Here is a 12,034-nt window from a genome sequence, read left to right as displayed (position 1 = left end):
TCTCACGCCAACTAACTTCATATCTTCTCTCACTATGTCCATAAATCTTCTCTTTGGTCTTCCTCTAGACCTCCTGCCTGGCAGATCCAATTCCAGCATCCGTCTACCAATACATTCACTGTCCCTTCTCTGTACATGACCAAACTCTCGCAATCAACGCTTACCGTTATCTCTATATTATCAAATCCGTGGCATAATGCCTCGGAAAACCTGGTGAAATGAGAAGTTCACCAGCTGTCAATCGAATTGTCAAGTGAATTGAACTATACGTCTGTTAAGTATACCAGAAATTGACCGGATAGCTTGGATGACCTGAGAACAGGCAGCATGACTTTCTCCTGCATTCTTGAGGAAGTAGTGGAACAGGGACTCTAATTTGGTTGGGTCCAAAGCCCCAGTTATAAAAGTGGATTCCCGGAGTAGTGCCTGTCATTGCAGCAACTAGAGAACCCGTGGGTTAGACATGTATGGTAATGCCTGCTGCCCAGCTGTGGTGGAGCATGCTTTCAAGCAGAGGATTGGGCTTTGCTAAATCCACAGATATGTATTTGCATTAGTACCTCAGGATACCTTCTGTCCTTTTTTGGTTGATTTAGCTCTTTATCACAATGACCTCCTGTAGAGCCTGGAACAGTTTCAATGTGTATGAGAACCAGCACCCACAAGTGAGTGGTCATGTACCTGTATTCCTCCTTCTTGATAACAAGTGTATCGCTACCCAAAATAAATGAGTTTAAGTATCATGAGGTCATGCTCATTGAGAGAAGGGTAGAATGTGTGTTAGGCAGATCAGTGTAGCATCTGCAGTGATGCAGGTGCAGGGATTATTTATAGTGAAGAGGGCCGAGAGCTGTTGAACAACATTCAACATTACATTCCAAACCTCACTTATGACTCCAAGCTCTGGGTAGTGACTGAAAGATGAAGGTCGCAGATATGAGAAGCTGAAATGGGTTTCCTCTGCGATGTGGCTGAGCTTTGCCCAAGAGATAGGATGAGCAGCTCTGACAAAGCTATAAACATAGATGCACTTTTGCATGTGAAGAGGTAAGCTGAGGTGGTCCAGATATCTGGATAGGATGCTTTCTGGACTTGATTCTGCCTCAGTCAAATATCTTGTGTCCTTGCAGTCAACAAAGAACATGCTGGATGGTGTATATATATTGTTTTGGCCTGGGGCCACCATGATGTTCCCCCGGGAAGGTTGGAAGTGTATCACTGAGACAGGGAAGTTTTGGCAGTGAATTTTCTTCTCAGTCCATCAATTGCCAAGGTGGTGAAAACTGCTGAATGGAAAGATAGACAGCTATGTGTTCAGTGTGAAAAAACAAAACAAAACAAAACAAAAAACAGACGTGACTGTACATGCAAAGACTAGATTTTGCAAGTGGGATGTGCCTGCCCAAGGTACATACTGGGTAAGTTCTCAAGTTATTATCCTAGCATTTTGCAACATATTATAAGGTGCAATGATATACACTGCTCAAAAAAATAAAGGTAACACTTAAAAAACACATCCTAGATCTAAATGAATGAAATATTCTTATGAAATACTTTGCTCTTTACACAGTTGAATGTGCTGACAATAAAATCACACAAAAATGATCAATGGAAATCAATTGTATCAACCCATGGAGGTCTGGATAAGAATCACACTCAAAATTAAAGTGTAAAAACAAACTCCAGGCTGATCCAACTTTGATGTAATCTCCTTAAAACAAGTCAAAATGAATCTGTGTTGCTTCCTGAGTGGACACTATGATTTCACAGAAGTGTGATTGACTTGGAGTTACATTGTGTTGTTCAAGTGTTCCCTTTATTTTTTGAGCAGTATATTATCCGTGTTGAAATCTATGGTAAATGTATCTCTTTTGAGGATTTTGTGTCCATTCTTGTTTTCGAAAAAAGCTCAATACAAATGTTTCTGTGGTCAAATCTTGAATTATGTGGAAGCTACCCTACTGTAGGTCACAAATATTCAGCGGGATATTTGTCACCTTTTTAATGGACAGCAAGCTGTCAAGTGGATTTCTGTCTCCTAGAATTTCTTTGCCCCTCTCAGAAAATGTAAAGTGACAAGGGTGACAAGTCTCTGAGTCTGGACAGTTGAGCTGTGAGGCAAATGTCACACCATACTCATAGTCATGGTCATATGTCTTTGCCTTTATAATGAGGATTGTGCTTTGGAATGAGCTATGGAGTTTTGAATCCATTAAATGTGTTTCTATATTGGTTTGCATTTCTGCAGCTTTTGTTATGGTGCATGATCATCATTAACACATACCAGCCCACCAGGCTGTCAGTGTTCACCATCATAAGTCATGGTTTGTTCCCCTTTAAAAGTAATCTCTGGGTGACTAAGTCACACTTTTGCAGTTTCTCTCCTGAAGAAAGTTTTGGAAATTGTCATGCACATTGTTGGTCTCTATTTTTTATTATGTGCAGAGAAAGCACATAAATAAATAGAAATGTTTATGATGACGCTGTTTAATTTCCGATACTGAAGAAGACAACTAGTGGTTTTAGAGTGCGGGATAGAGATGAAAGATAAAGATAGCAATCAATGACTGTATTTTTTTACTTTTTTAATCAGACAATGTTGTAGTGAGTGTTCAGAAAAAAAGCATTTATGGTGTTTTCTTTCCCATAACTTCATTGTATGGCTCATCAACTTTATGCCTGTGTAGTTGCTGCAATTCTGCACATCCCCCCTATTCTTAATCCATAGAAAATGCATTATACCTACCAAATGTTTACCCTGCAGCAAGAAAACATCTTATCCAAGATACAAATTTATAGCAAGATTAAACTTCACCTTCCTAGAATAAGTGCTCTGCAGCACTATCCAAATCTATCCAAAGGATTAACATGATTCAAGAAAACCCTTTTTGTCTCAATAATAATCATACACATGCACACCCACACATACATGTATACACAATAAATAATGTTGTTATTGTAAATAATGATAACAATAATAAAAATGATAATAATAATAATAATAATAATAATAATAATAATAATAATAATAACAATAATAATAATGATAAATAATAATAAACCTCTCACATTTCCCTTTTTGAAAATTACAACCCAAGCCCAAAGATTTAGATTTTTTTATTAGTCTAGTCAGTTTTGGTCAACAGAATATCCTGGCATGAAAATCAAACTATCAATCTTGACATGTCATGTGCGGCTATGACCACTCTGGTCATAGCTTGGCTATGTTTGTTATTTGTTTTGATGACATTAAGATAAACATGGGAACAAAATATAACCAGCCTATCTGTATGTTTTTCAGACAACTTAAGGGTTGATAAATTCTTACCATTAAAGACTGATTAGAGGTGAAGTCACTGCTGTTGCACAATATGTATATCTGCGCATCACTGCAAGACTACTGCAGATATAAAGTGAGTGTGAGTGATGTATAAGAAGACCACAACAATATGATTTCAGTACTTTGTCAAAAGGATACCACTGTAGCTATCAGATAATACAGTGAAGGGAACTTATCTTAATTAGCAAGGATTTCAAATTGGGTCTGCTGAATTACCTCTTCTGTGATCTTATGTCCTCACACATTTACTGTATTAGAATTCAGTAACTTGAATGCAGAGTGAAGTTTTAATGAACATTCCTCACTTTATATCTGTATGGTAGTATGTGTTTCTCTTTGACAATTTTCTAAAATTCACCCAAATCATGAAAATCACACTTCAGAAAATTTGAAAGAAAAGTGAGGGTCTCCCTTGCTGGCGCTCCTTTTTTTTTAAATTTCACTCCTTGACAATGTAAACATTGCAGCTGGGTCCACACTGTCAACTCCTGAAATGAATGGTTTCGTGTCTAGGCTAATCCTTAAAATACCTTTTGATATCATTATAAAACCAGAGTGACAAAATAATCTTCTTAGTTGTAGATTGATATGTTTTATATCCTATTTAGTGTCGCATTGCTTCAGTTCGTCTCCAGATTCAACATGAAATACTGTCTGAAATTCACCTGAGCAGAATAAAGCTGCCACATCCATAACTAAAAATTCCTTTTTTTCTATCTGCATAGGTCTTAAAGAAGACTTCCTGCACAGGAATGTAGTTAATATAGCATTTAAAAGGGTCAAGTGTGTAATTAATTGCCATTTGGCACCGGATTTTCTATTTAGATCAAAGAGTTACATTTCAAAGTTTTCTTCTGGTCTTTTACTCATGTATTTTTCAGTTTACTGAGTTGACTGTGCAATCACTTTTTATGCTTGCACAATGTTTCGACATCCTTGATATGGGTGGATTAATTGTCCAAATCTTTCACAGGTAATACTTTACCCTCTGTTTTCAATCTGTGGCTTTTATCTATACTCGGTTTTTATCATTAAACTGTATTTTAACAATATTTTCTGTATTTTAGTCAGACACTCAACTGAAGTCAATCAAATTCAGTTGTTTCATCAGAAATGTATTTGAATATATGCCACAGCTATCAGTGTCTGCTTGTGGTGTATGCCCCATTCATCAACTATCACACATTAGTTAAATAAGTCACATATAAGATGTTGTTTTGCAGAAGGCTGGACAGCTTTAAATGAAATATCAAAAAGGTTCCCGAGAGAGTGTTCCAATGAAACAGTTCGTATGTATTCTCACCAAAGTACGTGCTCAGAAATTCAAAGGAAAGGTCATGAAATTTGTGATTAAAATATTTCTATACCATCTACACTGGATTACCTCTCACCAGGCTTTTGATCTCACAAGGTTATGTTTGATTAAGTATACCCATGTAAGGTTAGGGCTTTACTTATTCCTTCATTTGGGTTCATCAAAAAAACTTTAGGTAGAGTGAAAAAATATGCTGATAACTGCGTATCTACCTACAGACAGACAGAAATAAACTTCTTGATGTGGTAAAGCGTTAACACAAGGAAAGTACCCACTTGAAGCAATGAAAACCAAAGTATACCATTCACAAAATATTTTGGATATTGTTTCCAGACTTAATTTACTGCTGTTCTAGCAGAACTTAACCCATTCTTCTTCTTCTTCTTCTTCTTCTTCTTCTTCTTCTTCTTCTTCTTCTTCTTCTTCTTCTTCTTCTTCTTCTCCATTCGGCTTTTCCCTTCAGGGGTCACCACAGCGAATCAACCTTCTCCATCCTATCCATCCTGGTCCCTCTCAAAGAGAACAATAGTATCTTCATCTTTGCGACCTCTGCGACCTCTACCTCTGTCTCCCGTCTTTTCATCATTGTAACTATCTTTACCTTACGTTGTATCTCCCTGTACTCTAGTCTGTTGTCTTCAGTACTCTCAGTCTCCCATTTCTTCCTGTCCCTGTTTCACTGATAGCTCTAGCTGTAGTTGTCCAATCATCTGGAAGCTCTCCCTGACCACCTAGAGCCTTTCTCAACTCCTCCTTGAAAACCATACAGCACCCCTCCCTTTTTAGCTTCCACCATCTTATGCTGTCTGGCTACACTCTCACCTATAACTACTTTGCAGTTGCTGGTCTCTTTCAGTTTACCTTGTCTATACAAGATGTAGTCTACCTTGGTTCTCCTACCTCCGCTCTTATAAGTTACCCTATGTTCCTGTCTTTTCTGGAAAAAAGTATTCACTACAGCCATTTTCATCCTTTTTTCAAAATCTACCACCATCTGTTTTTCTGTGTTTATCTTGTATACCTAATCTGCCCATGACTTCTTCATCCCCTCTATTGCCTTCACTAACATTGATGTCTGCACTACCACTCTCTCATCTCTGGGGAGCCAAGGCTGGCTCAGAGAAACACCGACCCGTGCCGCCCTGAGGCTACGTCAACCCATTATTCTTTTGGATGAAATGCATAATCATTATTCACAACAAGTGTTCAAATAGAAATAATAAGGGCGGCATGGTGGCGCAGTGGTTCGCACTGAAGCCTCACAAAGGACCCTGGATCAATTCTAACAAGAGGACCTTTCTGTGTGTTTTCATGTTCTCCCCATGTCTGCATGGGTTTCCTAACATATTCTAAAAACAGGCTAATTAGGAAGGTATAAGTCAGGTTAATTGGAAAAAAATTGGAAGATTGCCTAGAATGAGTGAGTGATTGTTGTCTGTCTTTATATGTGGCCCTACGATTGACTGGCTACCAGTCCAGGGTGCCCGTTGACAGCTGGGATAGGCTCCAGCATCCCCCTGAGCGCAGGATGGATGGATGCCTCCAGCAATGATGATGTTAACAGCAGCTGAGCTCTTATTTCCACACAGTTGTCGCTTCAGGACCATCTTTTCAGGACAACAAAAGAAAAAAAAAAACTAGAGCTATGTAATTATAAATAATGTGTGTCGTGCAAATATTTTGTCATTGAAACGATAATCAAATCAGGAGGCTAATGATATGTGTGGTTGGGTGGCAATACACCATGAGCACGACAATGTGCTGTCATGATCGGAGGGAAGATGGCAGGAGGCGGGAAACCAAAAGTCTTCTGTGCTCCTGTTGTTCTCTTGGGTGCTTCCTATCACAAACCACTCATGTCAACAGATGAAAGAAGTCATACCAGGGAGTACGATTGTGATGTTTGATGGGGAAATAATAACAGTTTGACAGCTGCCTGTGGCCAGAACAGGTATCAAGGGTAAACCATGGAGGATTTAGCTAACAAATACATTTCTGTAACAATTCTATTTCACTTGCGTCAGCATGAGCTTTGGCCGGAGAGTGAAAAATGTTTTAATCCAGTGCAGATCTAAGTAGCAGCTTCTATGTTTTTGTGTATGTGATTTGTCGTTGGGTGACTGCTAGACAGAGAAGCAAGGAGGCAGTGATCAAAACTCCAATGACCCCCATAAGGTGCCGAATCTCATCCACACCCACACACACACGAGTTAAAATGTACTTTTTTATTAATTACAAGCAGGCTTTTGGACTGACATTGTTGGCTTGGCTTTTATTTGTTGGTCTGTTTTGCACATTCAGTGAAGATGAGCCGTTAACTTCTGGGCGTGCGTATTGAGGCTTGGCAGTTCCTTTTTGACTGTGCGTAATGGTTTTATCACTGTTTAGTGTTTTAATTGTGGGTGTAAAAGCATTACAAATTGTTGTTGGCTTTAGCTGGCTGACGGAAGGATGTGTTCACATTTTCAGTTCAAAATTAGCTCTGTTTCAGTACAATCACTCCATCTGCCACAGTTGATGAATATTTTAATATGAATGTCGGTGAGAGTAAAATGTCCTGTCAGGAATTGTAGTTTAAGACAATGAAACCACCATATTGATGTGTTTTTGACTTATGACTGTATGTAAGTATATCTAAAAGGACATTTCAGGAAATTTCAAGCAGGAATGCAAAGGTACAAAGGTCCAGAGGCAGGCAGTGGCATGGGAGGCATCCAGGGAAGCAAAATATATACATATACTGGCTGTCTCCAACATTGTAGGGAACACAAGTACCACATCTGGTGCAAAACCATTGAGGGAATAACAATAGACTTTGGAACTGGTGCGCAAAGGGGGGAGGACACTCAGGGGACTAAGTGTCAGAATTGTGAAAGTCCAGGGCCATTTGATTGTCAAAGACACAAAAGGGCAAGAGAGCAAGCCACATGTGGGCTTCCAGTAAAACCTTGTATACCTTAAAGCAAATGTCTGAAGAATGTGCTTGCATATGCAGACATCGATGATAATCAAGAAGAACTCTGTTTTTTTCTTCATCTGATTTTCTTTTAGTCTTATCTGACTTGCAATCATACTTGATTCTTATTATTTGCAACCTATAAGCATATTCCACCCTAAATAAGCCGGTCCATTGTGTGATTTTGCAGTGGGTCCCTTTCTGCTACATTTACGCTGAATGCATCTACACAGCTGATCACTGAACCTGGCCATCAGTGCAACCTCAGTACATCCTAGCAGACTTTTTTAGGACACATGATGAAGACGAGAAGGAATAAGGAAAAGATGGTGTAAGAAAGGAAGAAATACAAATTACATACTAGAGGGGAACATTGTAATGTTGCCAATGGATGATCTAATCATGTTTAATTTTGGTGCAAAAATAGTGTAACCTGTACTTCACACATTTGCACCAGCCTTGCATGTACATTGTGTTGCGCGACTGCTTCACATGCTCAGCATTTACACAGATATTTTAGCTTTGTTGCTGCTGCTGCTGCTGATGGCCTTCATTCTCTTGTTTGTATTTGATAAATGCCATCAATAATACATTGTCCTTTCGAAATTTCCACACAGTCTTCAAATATATTTGACCATTGAACTGTCCACAGCACAGTCCTGCAAATACTTTAAAAATCTTTTATGGATTCCTTTGCTTTCAAGTCCAAAGACTTTGTATTTGATAGAGAAACCTTCTTTCTTCTTTTTCGGATACTTTACCCTCTCTGCAATGAAATTATAGTTAATTTCAATGTATGTCAAATTACCAACAGCGGATAAATGACATTGTCCTTCTCTCATTTTTGCAGAGAGCTGCATGATTAATAGAAAAAGCTTTGACGAATGTAAGACTCTTTGAATAATGTGTCAAATGTAGCTGAATGGCAACTCTAATCTGCATAGTCCTGAAGGCAACTTTGCAGCCATTTTTTTTATATAACTATTCTCCACTGAGTCAGCAAGAGAAGTTTTCTAACTGTTGAAACAGTTCACATTAAACATCTCCACCTTAAAGGCTTGAACTGACGAAATTATTTCATATCCAAATTTGAATATGAGGTGAGATTATGTTGATAATTTCCTCTGGCTGCCAGCAAGTCCAATCTTAGACAACTTTTTATATGGCGTTTGAATAATTTATGAGATAAGTATTCAATAAAAATCTTGCCTTTGTCCATATCGGAAAATGATCAGATGTTAATCTGGTTGTGCTTTCCAGCATATTACTCCTTATCCTCCACTTGTAAAGACACAAGAAATTGCCCTGGTGGAAAAATAAACACTTTTGAAGTGAAGAAAATGAATTGTTAAATTATATATATCTATATATATATATGTGCGTGTGTGTGTGTGTGTGTGTGTGTATGTATGTATATATATATATATATATATATATATGTATGTATGTATATACAGGACTGTCTCAGAAAATTTGAATATTGTGATATATTCTTCTGTAATGCAATTGAAAAAACAAAAATTACTTTTTCATGATATTCCAATTTTTTGAGTTAGAATTTTTGAGTTTTCTTAAGATGTAAGCCATAATCAGCAATATTGAAATAATAAAAGGCTTGCAATATTGCAGTTGATTTGTAATGAATCCAGAATGTATGACGTTTTTTGTTTTGTAATTGCATTACAGTAGATAAAGAACTTTATCATAATATTCTAACTTTCTGGGACAGTCCTGTCTCAGTCATATATATATATATATATATATATATATATATAACATATTCATTTTGTTTCTTGGCTTTTCTGCTCCATTGTAATTGTGAAAACACAGACAGTTAAGTCATGGGAACAAATAAGGATGCATGCAGGAATTTAAGTGAGGCAAACCGCAAACATTAATCTTTAATATGTGCCAGACATTCTGTAGTCAATCTTCTGGGTGCATATCATCCTCCAGGTTGCATCTCAGACAGCCTTTAATCAAAATGGTCACTGTAATTAATTCATTTAGTCACTCTCTCTCCATCTCACGCGCACACACACACGTGTACACACACGCACAGACACACAGACACACTGGCATGATGGTTGTTTACATCTGCAGATCTGTTATTTTCCTAAAAGTTCATTGGCAAGTGTATTTGTCTTTGTCATTGTGCTAAGGCTTGGAACATCAGCCTCTGTGCTGAATAACTGTGGAGTCGAGGGATATGGTGGGGGCCACGTAGGTGTGAGCAAGAATGTAGAAGGACAGAAACCGCTTTGACCAAAAGACAAGTCGCTGCTTATTAGGTCACCCATCTCTTTGCATGCCTGTCCTCCCTTTCTTCCTCCCAACCTCAATCTTTTTCACTGTTTGTCTCTGCTCTTTTCATCCCCGACTTATCTGAATCTTCTGCCAAGCACACCAACAGGATAAATAATGTCAACACTCAGTTAACCTCAGTGACAGGTTTAACAATGTGAGCTTGAGCCTGGTATCGTCACGGTGCAGGAAATCTGCGCTATTAAGGTAGGCGCTGCACATTGTGAAATAACTGCATTTATCCGCAGAGCTCCTGTAATGACAGTAAATCCTAGCTATCATATTGCTTCTCAGGGATATTTGAGCTATAGTCTTGATGCCTTCAGATAAAATATCAACTTGTAGATAGGGCTTTGATCCTCTGATGCTTTATCTGCAGAGATGAAACGTGTATTCTATTTTTCTCTAAAATCCAGCAAAGCTTTGTGCGCTATCTCTTTCCATCTTTTAACACCTCTGAATCTTTGATTTAAAATTCAACTAATATCTGTAAAAAAACCTCTTGGTTGCCCTGGCTTTTCACTTAGCTATGCACTCTTTTCTGTTCATGACATTATTTTAAGAGTTCAACCACGATTAGTGATCGAAACTGTTATGAGTGAGGACATGGAGGTAAGAGTTGAAGCCACAGTGTATTAGCAAGATGAATATTGTTTGTGCCATTTTGTGGCATGTCAGGGAAATCTCTGCTGGTTTTTCAGTGTCTTTGGAAACAGTGTGGATGCTTGACTGAGCAATGTCACATCTGATCAAGGCTTTAAATAATACACGTTTAAAGCATGACTCATGTTTTTGAAGTTTAAAGCAGACAGCACAGCCAAAGTTGTAGATACATGCATTTTTGCTTAATGTAACAGTGGATAGACAGTGACATTAGAATTTGAAACTATTCACATTTCACTCTACTCACTCTTTGATAACTAAAAAAAAAAAAGTTTTAAAATTGAACTTTGCACAGTTGTGAAACTGAGTTATAATAATGGGTTCAATATTAAATATATGGTCTTTGGATATTTAGCATAGACTGAAAATAAAGTGGTTCCAGTATTTTACTGCGCTGCTGTGTTTTGAATGTGTCAATGTGAATGAGGTAACGTTCTTCTGCACCTTCTCCCCCTTTCTGGAACACAGCGAATCGATATTTGTCAGTACTTGGGCTGGACATTTGTCAGTACATGGGTTAAGGATTGCTGATTCCAACGCTATGTATGCAAGTATTGGGAGTCTGGAGGCCTATCCTAGCTTTCACCTAGGACTGGTCACCACTAAACCTTCTGCTTGTTTTTTAATGTGCGCAGAAACCAGAGAATGAGGAGGATACCCACACAGACATGAGGAGAATGTACAAATTTCATACAGAAAGGCCCCCTGTCAAAATTGGTGTTGACAGGAGTTCTTCTTGTTTCGTGAATATATGTAAAAATAAATTAAAAAAATAATTTACTTACTTTTTAACTTTGGTCAGATTGTGCAAGCTAACTTTATATATTACCTGCCCTCTAATTTACCAGCAATCACCCAGAGTCAATGAGAAATGTTGTTAATTCATTGAAGCCTCACCTACATAACTGGCAATTCTCTGGTGAATTATTGGGAAAAGGGAAGAGGAGAGATTATATGAGACAGAAGTTAGAATATCATGGTCATAATTTAATTGAAATAGAAAAATGAATAATATGGGCATTCCGATAGTCTAGGGACAAACAAGAAAGGCAAAGAGAGGAGAATTAATGTTCAGGGGAGAAGGAGGAGGGAAAGGAGTTTGCAAGAAAGTCTCAGGCTTGCTGGCATGCACTCGCTCCCACTGGGGACTCATTCATTAAAATGTTTACACTGCAGCAAAATTTCTTCTTCATGGTTCATTTCAGATTCAGTTTGATTTAGACAAACCACCTGAGTTCAAGAGAGAAGTAGTCACAGAATGAATCACTTCGAGATTAAGTAAGTAGATAGGTGGGTAGGTAGGTAGGAAGGTAGATAGATATATATATAGATAGATAGATAGATGGATGGATGGATGGATGGATGGATGGATGGATGGATGGATGGATGGATGGATGGATGGATGGATAGATAGATAGATAGATAGATAGATAGATAGATAGATAGATAGATAGAT

The 12,034-nt window shown here is 38.0% G+C and overlaps 1 protein-coding gene and 1 pseudogene across 1 annotated transcript in view; both read left to right on the top strand.

Moving 5' to 3' along the window:
• The window catches only part of LOC147227795 (uncharacterized), a 412,630-nt pseudogene that overhangs the window by 15,338 nt on the left and 385,258 nt on the right, over positions 1–12,034 (top strand).
• Positions 10,008–12,034, top strand: part of drp2 (dystrophin related protein 2) — a 68,923-nt gene continuing 66,896 nt past the window's right edge. The window contains exon 1 of the mRNA XM_086158746.1: positions 10,008–10,122. The gene's annotated coding sequence lies outside the window, so the exon portion shown is untranslated. The remainder of the gene's footprint in view (positions 10,123–12,034) is intronic.

This window comes from Fistularia commersonii, chromosome 13 (genome assembly GCF_037954325.1).
Source record: "Fistularia commersonii isolate RoL2024-O1a breed Wild chromosome 13, RoL_Fcom_v1.0, whole genome shotgun sequence".
NCBI classification, from domain to species: domain Eukaryota; kingdom Metazoa; phylum Chordata; class Actinopteri; order Syngnathiformes; family Fistulariidae; genus Fistularia; species Fistularia commersonii.
The sequence above is the reverse complement of the archived record's forward strand: the minus strand, read 5'-3'. Positions and strand labels throughout refer to the sequence as shown.